The 17,959-nt window shown below is 35.8% G+C and overlaps 1 protein-coding gene across 1 annotated transcript in view; it reads right to left on the reverse strand.

Annotated features, from left to right (window-relative positions):
• The window catches only part of LOC140425680 (sodium channel protein type 1 subunit alpha-like), a 580,672-nt gene that overhangs the window by 392,926 nt on the left and 169,787 nt on the right, over positions 1–17,959 (reverse strand). The window lies entirely within an intron of this gene.

Below are 17,959 nucleotides of genomic sequence, written 5' to 3' on the forward strand. Positions count from 1 at the left end.
AGTCACACTGACCTAGAAATAGAACACACACTGAACTAGAAATAGAACACACACTGAAGGAGAAATAGAACACACACTGAACTAGAAATAGAACACACACTGAACTAGAAATAGAACACACACTGAACGAGAAATAGAACACACACTGAACGAGAAATAGAACACACACTGAACTAGAAATAGAACACACACTGAACTAGAAATAGAACACACACTGAACTAGAAATAGAACACACACTGAACGAGAAATAGAACACACACTGAACCAGAAATAGAACACCCACTGAACCAAAAATAAAACACACCCTGAACTAGAAATAGAACACACGTAGAACAAGAAATAGAACACACACTGAACTAGAAATAGAACACAAACTGAATGAGAAATAGAACACACACTGAACAAGAAATAGAACACACAGAACTAGACATGGAACACACACTGAACTAGAAATAGAACACAGACTGAACTAGAAATAGAACACACACTGAACTAGAAATAGAACACACACTGAACTAGAAATAGACCACACACTGAACTAGAAATAAAACACACACTGAACTAGAAATAGAACACACACTGAACTAGAAATAGAACACACACTGAACTAGAAATAGAACACATGCTGATCTAGAAATAGAACACACACTGAACGAGAAAGCGATCCCCCGTGAACTAGAAAGAGAACACACACTGAACGAGAAATAGAACCCACACTGAACTAGAAATAGAACACACACTGAACTAGAAATAGAACACACACTGAACTAGAAAGAGAACACACACTGAAGTAGAAATAGAACACACACTTAACTAGAAATCGAACACACACTGAATTGGAAATAGAACACACACTGAACTAGAAATAGAACACACACTGAACGAGAAATAGAACACACACTGAACTAGAAATAGAACACACACTGAAGTAGAAATAGAACACACACTGAATTGGAAATAGAACACACACTGAACTGGAAACAGAACACACACTGAATTGGAAATAGAACACCCACTGAACTATAAATAGAACACACACTGAACTATAAATGGAACACAGACTGAACTAGAAATAGAACACACATGGAACTGGAAATAGAACACACACTGAACTAGAAATAGAACATACACTGAAGTAGAAATAGAACACACACTGAACTAGAAATCGAACACACACTGAATTGGAAATAGAACACACACTGAACTAGAAATAGAACACACACTGAACTAGAAATAGAATACACACTGAACTAGAAATAGAAAACACACTGAAGTCGAAATAGAACACACACTGAATTGGAAATAGAACACACACTGAACTGGAAACAGAACACACACTGAATTGGAAATAGAACACACACTGAACTGGAAACAGAACACACAATGAACTAGAAATAGAACACACACTGAACTAGAAATAGAACACACACTGAACTAGAAATAGAACACACACTGAACTATAAATAGAACACACACTGACCTATAAATAGAACACAGACTGAACTAGAAATAGAACACACACTGAACTAGAAATAGAACACACACTGAACTAGAAATAGAACACACACTGAACTAGAAATCGAACACACACTGAATTGGAAATAGAACACACACTGAACTAGAAATAGAACACACACTGAACGAGAAAGAGAACACACACTGAACTAGAAATAGAACACACAATGAACTAGAAATAGAACACACACTGAACTAGAAATAGAACACACACTGAACTAGAAATCGAACACACACTGAATTGGAAATAGAACACACACTGAACTAGAAATAGAACACACACTGAACGAGAAAGAGAACACACACTGAACTAGAAATAGAACACACCCTGAACTAGAAATAGAACACACACTGAACCAGAAACAGAACACACACCGAACGAGAAATAGAACACGCACTGAACTAGAAATAGAACACCCACTGAACTAGAAATAGAACACACACTGAAGTAGAAATAGAACACACACTGAACTAGAAATAGAACACACACTGAACTAGAAATAGAACACACACTGAATTGGAAATAGGACACACACTAAACTAGAAATAGAACACAGACTGAACGAGAAAGAGAACACACACTGAACTAGAAATAGAACACACACTGAACTAGAAATATAACACACACTAAACTAGAAATAGAACACACACTGAACTAAAAATAGAACACACACTGAACGAGAAATAGAACACACAGTGAACTAGAAATAAAACACACACTGAACTAGAAATAGAACACACACTGAACTAAAAATAAAACACACCCTGAACTAGAAATAGAACACACACTGAACCAAAAATAAAACACACACTGAACTAGAAATAGACCACACACTGAACTAGAAATAAAACACACACTGAACTAGAAATAGAACACACACTGAACTAGAAATGGAACACACACTGAACTAGAATTAGAAAACAAACTGAACTAGAAATAGAACACATGCTGAACGAGAAAGCGATCCCCCGTGAACTAGAAAGAGAACACACACTGAACGAGAAATAGAACCCACACTGAACTAGAAATAGAACACACACTGAACTAGAAATAGAACACACACTGAACTAGAAAGAGAACACACACTGAAGTAGAAATAGAACACACACTTAACTAGAAATCGAACACACACTGAATTGGAAATAGAACACACACTGAACTAGAAATAGAACACACACTGAACGAGAAATAGAACACACACTGAACTAGAAATAGAACACACACTGAAGTAGAAATAGAACACACACTGAATTGGAAATAGAACACACACTGAACTGGAAACAGAACACACACTGAATTGGAAATAGAACACCCACTGAACTATAAATAGAACACACACTGAACTATAAATGGAACACAGACTGAACTAGAAATAGAACACACATGGAACTGGAAATAGAACACACACTGAACTAGAAATAGAACATACACTGAAGTAGAAATAGAACACACACTGAACTAGAAATCGAACACACACTGAATTGGAAATAGAACACACACTGAACTAGAAATAGAACACACACTGAACTAGAAATAGAATACACACTGAACTAGAAATAGAAAACACACTGAAGTCGAAATAGAACACACACTGAATTGGAAATAGAACACACACTGAACTGGAAACAGAACACACACTGAATTGGAAATAGAACACACACTGAACTGGAAACAGAACACACAATGAACTAGAAATAGAACACACACTGAACTAGAAATAGAACACACACTGAACTAGAAATAGAACACACACTGAACTATAAATAGAACACACACTGACCTATAAATAGAACACAGACTGAACTAGAAATAGAACACACACTGAACTAGAAATAGAACACACACTGAACTAGAAATAGAACACACACTGAAGTAGAAATAGAACACACACTGAACTAGAAATCGAACACACACTGAATTGGAAATAGAACACACACTGAACTAGAAATAGAACACACACTGAACGAGAAAGAGAACACACACTGAACTAGAAATAGAACACACAATGAACTAGAAATAGAACACACACTGAACTAGAAATAGAACACACACTGAACTAGAAATCGAACACACACTGAATTGGAAATAGTACACACACTGAACTAGAAATAGAACACACACTGAACGAGAAAGAGAACACACACTGAACTAGAAATAGAACACACCCTGAACTAGAAATAGAACACACACTGAACCAGAAACAGAACACACACCGAACGAGAAATAGAACACGCACTGAACTAGAAATAGAACACCCACTGAACTAGAAATAGAACACACACTGAAGTAGAAATAGAACACACACTGAACTAGAAATAGAACACACACTGAACTAGAAATAGAACACACACTGAATTGGAAATAGGACACACACTAAACTAGAAATAGAACACAGACTGAACGAGAAAGAGAACACACACTGAACTAGAAATAGAACACACACTGAACTAGAAATATAACACACACTAAACTAGAAATAGAACACACACTGAACTAAAAATAGAACACACACTGAACGAGAAATAGAACACACAGTGAACTAGAAATAAAACACACACTGAACTAGAAATAGAACACACACTGAACTAAAAATAAAACACACCCTGAACTAGAAATAGAACACACACTGAACCAAAAATAAAACACACCCTGAACTAGAAATAGAACACACACTGAACTAGAAATAGAACACACTCTGAACTAGAAATAGAACACACACTGAACGAGAAATAGAACACACAGTAAACTAGAAATAAAACACACGCTGAACTAGAAAGGGAACACACTCTGAATTAGAAAGACACCACACACACAACTGGAATTAGAGCACATACTGAACAAGAAATAGAACACACATTGAACGAGAACTAGAACACACACTGAACTAGAAATAGAACACACTCTGAACTAGAAATAGAACACACACTGAACGAGAAATAGAACACACAGTAAACTAGAAATAGAACACACACTGAAGTAGAAATAGAACACACACTGAACTAGAAATCGAACACACACTGAATTGGAAATAGAACACACACTGAACTAGAAATAGAACACACACTGAACGAGAAAGAGAACACACACTGAACTAGAAATAGAACACACAATGAACTAGAAATAGAACACACACTGAACTAGAAATAGAACACACACTGAACTAGAAATCGAACACACACTGAATTGGAAATAGAACACACACTGAACTAGAAATAGAACACACACTGAACGAGAAAGAGAACACACACTGAACTAGAAATAGAACACACCCTGAACTAGAAATAGAACACACACTGAACCAGAAACAGAACACACACCGAACGAGAAATAGAACACGCACTGAACTAGAAATAGAACACCCACTGAACTAGAAATAGAACACACACTGAAGTAGAAATAGAACACACACTGAACTAGAAATAGAACACACACTGAACTAGAAATAGAACACACACTGAATTGGAAATAGGACACACACTAAACTAGAAATAGAACACAGACTGAACGAGAAAGAGAACACACACTGAACTAGAAATAGAACACACACTGAACTAGAAATATAACACACACTAAACTAGAAATAGAACACACACTGAACTAAAAATAGAACACACACTGAACGAGAAATAGAACACACAGTGAACTAGAAATAGAACACACACTGAACTAGAAATAGAACACACACTGAACTAAAAATAAAACACACCCTGAACTAGAAATAGAACACACACTGAACCAAAAATAAAACACACCCTGAACTAGAAATAGAACACACACTGAACTAGAAATAGAACACACTCTGAACTAGAAATAGAACACACACTGAACGAGAAATAGAACACACAGTAAACTAGAAATAAAACACACGCTGAACTAGAAAGGGAACACACTCTGAATTAGAAAGACACCACACACACAACTGGAATTAGAGCACATACTGAACAAGAAATAGAACACACATTGAACGAGAACTAGAACACACACTGAACTAGAAATAGAACACACTCTGAACTAGAAATAGAACACACACTGAACGAGAAATAGAACACACAGTAAACTAGAAACAAAACACACGCTGAACTAGAAAGGGAACACACTCTGAATTAGAAAGACACCACACACACAACTGGAATTAGAGCACATACTGAACAAGAAATAGAACACACATTGAACGAGAACTAGAACACACACTGAACTAGAAATGGAACACACACTGAACGAAAAATAGAACACACACTGAACTAGAAATAGAACACACACTGAACTAGAAACAGAACACTCACAGAACCAAAAATAGAACACACACCGAACAAGAAATAGAACACACACTGAACTAGAAATAGAACACACACTGAACTAGAAATAGAACACACACTGAACGAGAAATAGAACACACAGTAAACTAGAAATAAAACACACACTGAACTAGAAATGGAACACACTCTGAATTAGAAATACACCACACACACAACTGGAATTAGAGCACATACTGACCAAGAAATAGAACATACACTGAACTATAAATAGAACACACACTGAACTAGAAATAGAATACACACTGAACTAGAAATAGAACACACACTGAAGTCGAAATAGAACACACACTGAATTGGAAATAGAACACACACTGAACTGGAAACAGAACACACACTGAATTGGAAACACAACACACACTGAACTGGAAACAGAACACACAATGAACTAGAAATTGAACACACACTGAACTAGAAATAGAACACACACTGAACGAGAAAGAGAACACACACTGAACGAGAAATAGAACACACACTGAACTAGAAATAGAATACACACTGAACTAGAAATAGAACACACACTGAAGTCGAAATAGAACACACACTGAATTGGAAATAGAACACACACTGAACTGGAAACAGAACACACACTGAACGAGAAATAGAACACACAGTAAACTAGAAATAGAACACACACTGAAGTAGAAATAGAACACACACTGAACTAGAAATCGAACACACACTGAATTGGAAATAGAACACACACTGAACTAGAAATAGAACACACACTGAACGAGAAAGAGAACACACACTGAACTAGAAATAGAACACACAATGAACTAGAAATAGAACACACACTGAACTAGAAATAGAACACACACTGAACTAGAAATCGAACACACACTGAATTGGAAATAGAACACACACTGAACTAGAAATAGAACACACACTGAACGAGAAAGAGAACACACACTGAACTAGAAATAGAACACACCCTGAACTAGAAATAGAACACACACTGAACCAGAAACAGAACACACACCGAACGAGAAATAGAACACGCACTGAACTAGAAATAGAACACCCACTGAACTAGAAATAGAACACACACTGAAGTAGAAATAGAACACACACTGAACTAGAAATAGAACACACACTGAACAAGAAATAGAACACACACTGAATTGGAAATAGGACACACACTAAACTAGAAATAGAACACAGACTGAACGAGAAAGAGAACACACACTGAACTAGAAATAGAACACACACTGAACTAGAAATATAACACACACTAAACTAGAAATAGAACACACACTGAACTAAAAATAGAACACACACTGAACGAGAAATAGAACACACAGTGAACTAGAAATAGAACACACACTGAACTAGAAATAGAACACACACTGAACTAAAAATAAAACACACCCTGAACTAGAAATAGAACACACACTGAACCAAAAATAAAACACACCCTGAACTAGAAATAGAACACACACTGAACTAGAAATAGAACACACTCTGAACTAGAAATAGAACACACACTGAACGAGAAATAGAACACACAGTAAACTAGAAATAAAACACACGCTGAACTAGAAAGGGAACACACTCTGAATTAGAAAGACACCACACACACAACTGGAATTAGAGCACATACTGAACAAGAAATAGAACACACATTGAACGAGAACTAGAACACACACTGAACTAGAAATAGAACACACTCTGAACTAGAAATAGAACACACACTGAACGAGAAATAGAACACACAGTAAACTAGAAACAAAACACACGCTGAACTAGAAAGGGAACACACTCTGAATTAGAAAGACACCACACACACAACTGGAATTAGAGCACATACTGAACAAGAAATAGAACACACATTGAACGAGAACTAGAACACACACTGAACTAGAAATGGAACACACACTGAACGAAAAATAGAACACACACTGAACTAGAAATAGAACACACACTGAACTAGAAACAGAACACTCACAGAACCAAAAATAGAACACACACCGAACAAGAAATAGAACACACACTGAACTAGAAATAGAACACACACTGAACTAGAAATAGAACACACACTGAACGAGAAATAGAACACACAGTAAACTAGAAATAAAACACACACTGAACTAGAAATGGAACACACTCTGAATTAGAAATACACCACACACACAACTGGAATTAGAGCACATACTGAACAAGAAATAGAACATACACTGAACTATAAATAGAACACACACTGAACTAGAAATAGAATACACACTGAACTAGAAATAGAACACACACTGAAGTCGAAATAGAACACACACTGAATTGGAAATAGAACACACACTGAACTGGAAACAGAACACACACTGAATTGGAAACACAACACACACTGAACTGGAAACAGAACACACAATGAACTAGAAATTGAACACACACTGAACTAGAAATAGAACACACACTGAACGAGAAAGAGAACACACACTGAACGAGAAATAGAACACACACTGAACTAGAAATAGAATACACACTGAACTAGAAATAGAACACACACTGAAGTCGAAATAGAACACACACTGAATTGGAAATAGAACACACACTGAACTGGAAACAGAACACACACTGAATTGGAAATAGAACACACACTGAACTGGAAACAGAACACACAATGAACTAGAAATAGAACACACACTGACCTATAAATAGAACACAGACTGAACTAGAAATAGAACACACACTGAACTAGAAATAGAACACACACTTAACTAGAAATAGAACACACACTGAAGTAGAAATAGAACACACACTGAACAAGAAATCGAACACACACTGAATTGGAAATAGAACACACACTGAACTAGAAATAGAACACACACTGAACGAGAAAGAGAACACACACTGAACTAGAAATAGAACACACACTGAACGAGAAATAGAACACACACTGAACTAGAAATAGAACACACACTGAACTAGAAATAGAACACACACTGAACTAGAAATAGAACACACACTGAACGAGAAATAGAACACACACTGAACTAGAAATAGAACACACACTGAACTAGAAATAGAACACACACTGAACTAGAAATAGAACACACACTGAACGAGAAATAGAACACACACTGAACCAGAAATAGAACACCCACTGAACCAAAAATAAAACACACCCTGAACTAGAAATAGAACACACGCAGAACAAGGAATAGAACACACACTGAACTAGAAATAGAACACAAACTGAATGAGAAATAGAACACACACTGAACAAGAAATAGAACACACAGAACTAGACATGGAACACACACTGAACTAGAAATAGAACACAGACTGAACTAGAAATAGAACACACACTGAACTAGAAATAGAACACACACTGAACTAGAAATAGACCACACACTGAACTAGAAATAAAACACACATTGAACTAGAAATAGAACACACACTGAACTAGAAATAGAACACACACTGAACTAGAATTAGAAAACACACTGAACTAGAAATAGAACACATGCTGATCTAGAAATAGAACACACACTGAACGAGAAAGCGATCCCCCGTGAACTAGAAAGAGAACACACACTGAACGAAAAATAGAACCCACACTGAACTAGAAATAGAACACACACTGAACTAGAAATAGAACACACACTGAACTAGAAAGAGAACACACACTGAAGTAGAAATAGAACACACACTTAACTAGAAATCGAACACACACTGAATTGGAAATAGAACACACACTGAACTAGAAATAGAACACACACTGAACGAGAAAGAGAACACACACTGAACGAGAAATAGAACACACACTGAACTAGAAATAGAACACACACTGAAGTAGAAATAGAACACACACTGAATTGGAAATAGAACACCCACTGAACTATAAATAGAACACACACTGAACTATAAATGGAACACAGACTGAACTAGAAATAGAACACACAAGGAACTAGAAATAGAATACACACTGAACTAGAAATAGAACACACACTGAAGTCGAAATAGAACACACACTGAACTAGAAATCGAACACACACTGAATTGGAAATAGAACACACACTGAACTAGAAATAGAACACACACTGAACTAGAAATAGAATACACACTGAACTAGAAATAGAACACACACTGAAGTCGAAATAGAACACACACTGAATTGGAAATAGAACACACACTGAACTGGAAACAGAACACACACTGAATTGGAAATAGAACACACACTGAACTAGAAATAGAACACACACTGAACTAGAAATAGAACACACACTGAACTATAAATAGAACACACACTGACCTATAAATAGAACACAGACTGAACTAGAAATAGAACACACACTGAACTAGAAATAGAACACACACTGAACTAGAAATAGAACACACACTGAACTATAAATAGAACACACACTGACCTATAAATAGAACACAGACTGAACTAGAAATAGAACACACACTGAACTAGAAATAGAACACACACTGAACTAGAAATAGAACACACACTGAAGTAGAAATAGAACACACACTGAACTAGAAATCGAACACACACTGAATTGGAAATAGAACACACACTGAACTAGAAATAGAACACACACTGAACGAGAAAGAGAACACACACTGAACTAGAAATAGAACACACACTGAACGAGAAATAGCACACACAGTAAATTAAAAATAAAACACACACTGAACTAGAAATGGAACACACTCTGAATTAGAAATACACCACACACACAACTGGAATTAGAGCACATACTGAACAAGAAATAGAACATACACTGAACTATAAATAGAACACACACTGAACTAGAAATAGAACACACACTGAACTGGAAATAGAACATACACTGAACTATAAATAGAACATACACTGAACTAGAAATAGAACACCCACTGAACTAGAAATAGAACACCCACTGAAGTAGAAATAGAACACATACTGAACAAGAAATAGAACATAAACTCAACTATAAATAGAACACACACTGAACTAGAAATAGAACACACACTGGACTGGAAATAGAACATACACTGAACTATAAATAGAACATACACTGAACTAGAAAAAGAACACCCACTGAACTAGAAATAGAACACCCACTGAACTAGAAATAGAACAAACACTGAACTAGAAATAGAACACACACTGAACTAGAAATAGAACACACACTGAACTATAAATAGAACACACACTGAACTAGAAATAGAACACACACTGAACTATAAATAGAACACACACTGAACTAGAAATAGAACAAACACTGAACTAGAAATAGATCACACACTGAACTAGAAATAGAACACACACTGAACTAGAAATAGAACACACACTGAACGAAAAATAGAACACACACAGAACTAGAAATAGAACACACAATGAACTAGAAACAGAACACTCACAGAACCAAAAATAGAACACACACTGAACAAGAAATAGAACACACACTGAACTAGAAATAGAACACACACTGAACTAGAAATAGAACACACACTGAACGAGAAATAGCACACACAGTAAACTAAAAATAAAACACACACTGAACTAGAAATGGAACACACTCTGAATTAGAAATACACCACACACACAACTGGAATTAGAGCACATACTGAACAAGAAATAGAACATACACTGAACTATAAATAGAACACACACTGAACTAGAAATAGAACACACACTGAACTGGAAATAGAACATACACTGAACTATAAATAGAACATACACTGAACTAGAAATAGAACACCCACTGAACTAGAAATAGAACACCCACTGAACTAGAAATAGAACGCACACTGAAGTAGAAATAGATCACACACCGAACGAGAAATAGAACACGCACTGAACTTGAAATAGAACACCCACTGAACTAGAAATAGAACACATACTGAACAAGAAATAGAACATACACTGAACTATAAATAGAACACACACTGAACTAGAAATAGAACACACACTGAACTGGAAATAGAACATACACTGAACTATAAATAGAACATACACTGAACTAGAAATAGAACACCCACTGAACTAGAAATAGAACACCCACTGAACTAGAAATAGAACACACACTGAACTAGAAATAGAACAACCACTGAACTAGAAATAGAACACACACTGAACTAGAAATAGAACACACACTGAACTATAAATAGAACACACACTGAACTATAAATAGAACACACACTGAACTAGAAATAGAACAAACACTGAACTAGAAATAGATCACACACTGAACTAGAAATAGAACACACACTGAACTAGAAATAGAACACACACTGAACGAGAAAGAGAACACACACTGAACTAGAAATAGAAAACTCACTGAACTAGAAATATAACACACACTAAAATAGAAATAGAACACACACTGAACTAGAAATAGAACACAAACTGAACTAGAAATAGAACACACCGAACTAGAAATAGAACACACACTGAACTAGAAATAGAACACACACTGAACTAGAAATAGAACACACACTGAACTAGGAATAGAACATACACTGAACTAGAAATAGAACACACACTGAACTAGAAATAGAACACACACTGAACTAGAAATAGAACACACACTGAACGAGAAATAGAACACACACTGAACTAGAAATAGAACACACACTGAACTAGAAATAGAACACACACTGAACGAGAAATAGAACACACACTGAACGAGAAATAGAACACACACTGAACTAGAAATAGAACACACACTGAACTAGAAATAGAACACACACTGAACTAGAAATAGAACACACACTGAACGAGAAATAGAACACACACTGAACCAGAAATAGAACACCCACTGAACCAAAAATAAAACACACCCTGAACTAGAAATAGAACACACGTAGAACAAGAAATAGAACACACACTGAACTAGAAATAGAACACAAACTGAATGAGAAATAGAACACACACTGAACAAGAAATAGAACACACAGAACTAGACATGGAACACACACTGAACTAGAAATAGAACACAGACTGAACTAGAAATAGAACACACACTGAACTAGAAATAGAACACACACTGAACTAGAAATAGACCACACACTGAACTAGAAATAAAACACACACTGAACTAGAAATAGAACACACACTGAACTAGAAATAGAACACACACTGAACTAGAAATAGAACACATGCTGATCTAGAAATAGAACACACACTGAACGAGAAAGCGATCCCCCGTGAACTAGAAAGAGAACACACACTGAACGAGAAATAGAACCCACACTGAACTAGAAATAGAACACACACTGAACTAGAAATAGAACACACACTGAACTAGAAAGAGAACACACACTGAAGTAGAAATAGAACACACACTTAACTAGAAATCGAACACACACTGAATTGGAAATAGAACACACACTGAACTAGAAATAGAACACACACTGAACGAGAAATAGAACACACACTGAACTAGAAATAGAACACACACTGAAGTAGAAATAGAACACACACTGAATTGGAAATAGAACACACACTGAACTGGAAACAGAACACACACTGAATTGGAAATAGAACACCCACTGAACTATAAATAGAACACACACTGAACTATAAATGGAACACAGACTGAACTAGAAATAGAACACACATGGAACTGGAAATAGAACACACACTGAACTAGAAATAGAACATACACTGAAGTAGAAATAGAACACACACTGAACTATAAATAGAACACACACTGACCTATAAATAGAACACAGACTGAACTAGAAATAGAACACACACTGAACTAGAAATAGAACACACACTGAACTAGAAATAGAACACACACTGAAGTAGAAATAGAACACACACTGAACTAGAAATCGAACACACACTGAATTGGAAATAGAACACACACTGAACTAGAAATAGAACACACACTGAACGAGAAAGAGAACACACACTGAACTAGAAATAGAACACACACTGAACGAGAAATAGCACACACAGTAAATTAAAAATAAAACACACACTGAACTAGAAATGGAACACACTCTGAATTAGAAATACACCACACACACAACTGGAATTAGAGCACATACTGAACAAGAAATAGAACATACACTGAACTATAAATAGAACACACACTGAACTAGAAATAGAACACACACTGAACTGGAAATAGAACATACACTGAACTATAAATAGAACATACACTGAACTAGAAATAGAACACCCACTGAACTAGAAATAGAACACCCACTGAAGTAGAAATAGAACACATACTGAACAAGAAATAGAACATAAACTCAACTATAAATAGAACACACACTGAACTAGAAATAGAACACACACTGGACTGGAAATAGAACATACACTGAACTATAAATAGAACATACACTGAACTAGAAAAAGAACACCCACTGAACTAGAAATAGAACACCCACTGAACTAGAAATAGAACAAACACTGAACTAGAAATAGAACACACACTGAACTAGAAATAGAACACACACTGAACTATAAATAGAACACACACTGAACTAGAAATAGAACACACACTGAACTATAAATAGAACACACACTGAACTAGAAATAGAACAAACACTGAACTAGAAATAGATCACACACTGAACTAGAAATAGAACACACACTGAACTAGAAATAGAACACACACTGAACGAAAAATAGAACACACACAGAACTAGAAATAGAACACACAATGAACTAGAAACAGAACACTCACAGAACCAAAAATAGAACACACACTGAACAAGAAATAGAACACACACTGAACTAGAAATAGAACACACACTGAACTAGAAATAGAACACACACTGAACGAGAAATAGCACACACAGTAAACTAAAAATAAAACACACACTGAACTAGAAATGGAACACACTCTGAATTAGAAATACACCACACACACAACTGGAATTAGAGCACATACTGAACAAGAAATAGAACATACACTGAACTATAAATAGAACACACACTGAACTAGAAATAGAACACACACTGAACTGGAAATAGAACATACACTGAACTATAAATAGAACATACACTGAACTAGAAATAGAACACCCACTGAACTAGAAATAGAACACCCACTGAACTAGAAATAGAACGCACACTGAAGTAGAAATAGATCACACACCGAACGAGAAATAGAACACGCACTGAACTTGAAATAGAACACCCACTGAACTAGAAATAGAACACATACTGAACAAGAAATAGAACATACACTGAACTATAAATAGAACACACACTGAACTAGAAATAGAACACACACTGAACTGGAAATAGAACATACACTGAACTATAAATAGAACATACACTGAACTAGAAATAGAACACCCACTGAACTAGAAATAGAACACCCACTGAACTAGAAATAGAACACACACTGAACTAGAAATAGAACAACCACTGAACTAGAAATAGAACACACACTGAACTAGAAATAGAACACACACTGAACTATAAATAGAACACACACTGAACTATAAATAGAACACACACTGAACTAGAAATAGAACAAACACTGAACTAGAAATAGATCACACACTGAACTAGAAATAGAACACACACTGAACTAGAAATAGAACACACACTGAACGAGAAAGAGAACACACACTGAACTAGAAATAGAAAACTCACTGAACTAGAAATATAACACACACTAAAATAGAAATAGAACACACACTGAACTAGAAATAGAACACAAACTGAACTAGAAATAGAACACACCGAACTAGAAATAGAACACACACTGAACTAGAAATAGAACACACACTGAACTAGAAATAGAACACACACTGAACTAGGAATAGAACATACACTGAACTAGAAATAGAACACACACTGAACTAGAAATAGAACACACACTGAACTAGAAATAGAACACACACTGAACGAGAAATAGAACACACACTGAACTAGAAATAGAACACACACTGAACTAGAAATAGAACACACACTGAACGAGAAATAGAACACACACTGAACGAGAAATAGAACACACACTGAACTAGAAATAGAACACACACTGAACTAGAAATAGAACACACACTGAACTAGAAATAGAACACACACTGAACGAGAAATAGAACACACACTGAACCAGAAATAGAACACCCACTGAACCAAAAATAAAACACACCCTGAACTAGAAATAGAACACACGTAGAACAAGAAATAGAACACACACTGAACTAGAAATAGAACACAAACTGAATGAGAAATAGAACACACACTGAACAAGAAATAGAACACACAGAACTAGACATGGAACACACACTGAACTAGAAATAGAACACAGACTGAACTAGAAATAGAACACACACTGAACTAGAAATAGAACACACACTGAACTAGAAATAGACCACACACTGAACTAGAAATAAAACACACACTGAACTAGAAATAGAACACACACTGAACTAGAAATAGAACACACACTGAACTAGAAATAGAACACATGCTGATCTAGAAATAGAACACACACTGAACGAGAAAGCGATCCCCCGTGAACTAGAAAGAGAACACACACTGAACGAGAAATAGAACCCACACTGAACTAGAAATAGAACACACACTGAACTAGAAATAGAACACACACTGAACTAGAAAGAGAACACACACTGAAGTAGAAATAGAACACACACTTAACTAGAAATCGAACACACACTGAATTGGAAATAGAACACACACTGAACTAGAAATAGAACACACACTGAACGAGAAATAGAACACACACTGAACTAGAAATAGAACACACACTGAAGTAGAAATAGAACACACACTGAATTGGAAATAGAACACACACTGAACTGGAAACAGAACACACACTGAATTGGAAATAGAACACCCACTGAACTATAAATAGAACACACACTGAACTATAAATGGAACACAGACTGAACTAGAAATAGAACACACATGGAACTGGAAATAGAACACACACTGAACTAGAAATAGAACATACACTGAAGTAGAAATAGAACACACACTGAACTAGAAATCGAACACACACTGAATTGGAAATAGAACACACACTGAACTAGAAATAGAACACACACTGAACTAGAAATAGAATACACACTGAACTAGAAATAGAAAACACACTGAAGTCGAAATAGAACACACACTGAATTGGAAATAGAACACACACTGAACTGGAAACAGAACACACACTGAATTGGAAATAGAACACACACTGAACTGGAAACAGAACACACAATGAACTAGAAATAGAACACACACTGAACTAGAAATAGAACACACACTGAACTAGAAATAGAACACACACTGAACTATAAATAGAACACACACTGACCTATAAATAGAACACAGACTGAACTAGAAATAGAACACACACTGAACTAGAAATAGAACACACACTGAACTAGAAATAGAACACACACTGAACTAGAAATCGAACACACACTGAATTGGAAATAGAACACACACTGAACTAGAAATAGAACACACACTGAACGAGAAAGAGAACACACACTGAACTAGAAATAGAACACACAATGAACTAGAAATAGAACACACACTGAACTAGAAATAGAACACACACTGAACTAGAAATCGAACACACACTGAATTGGAAATAGAACACACACTGAACTAGAAATAGAACACACACTGAACGAGAAAGAGAACACACACTGAACTAGAAATAGAACACACCCTGAACTAGAAATAGAACACACACTGAACCAGAAACAGAACACACACCGAACGAGAAATAGAACACGCACTGAACTAGAAATAGAACACCCACTGAACTAGAAATAGAACACACACTGAAGTAGAAATAGAACACACACTGAACTAGAAATAGAACACACACTGAACTAGAAATAGAACACACACTGAATTGGAAATAGGACACACACTAAACTAGAAATAGAACACAGACTGAACGAGAAAGAGAACACACACTGAACTAGAAATAGAACACACACTGAACTAGAAATATAACACACACTAAACTAGAAATAGAACACACACTGAACTAAAAATAGAACACACACTGAACGAGAAATAGAACACACAGTGAACTAGAAATAAAACACACACTGAACTAGAAATAGAACACACACTGAACTAAAAATAAAACACACCCTGAACTAGAAATAGAACACACACTGAACCAAAAATAAAACACACACTGAACTAGAAATAGACCACACACTGAACTAGAAATAAAACACACACTGAAC

The sequence above is a fragment of the Scyliorhinus torazame genome, chromosome 6, assembly GCF_047496885.1.
Source record: "Scyliorhinus torazame isolate Kashiwa2021f chromosome 6, sScyTor2.1, whole genome shotgun sequence".
Lineage (NCBI taxonomy): Eukaryota > Metazoa > Chordata > Chondrichthyes > Carcharhiniformes > Scyliorhinidae > Scyliorhinus > Scyliorhinus torazame.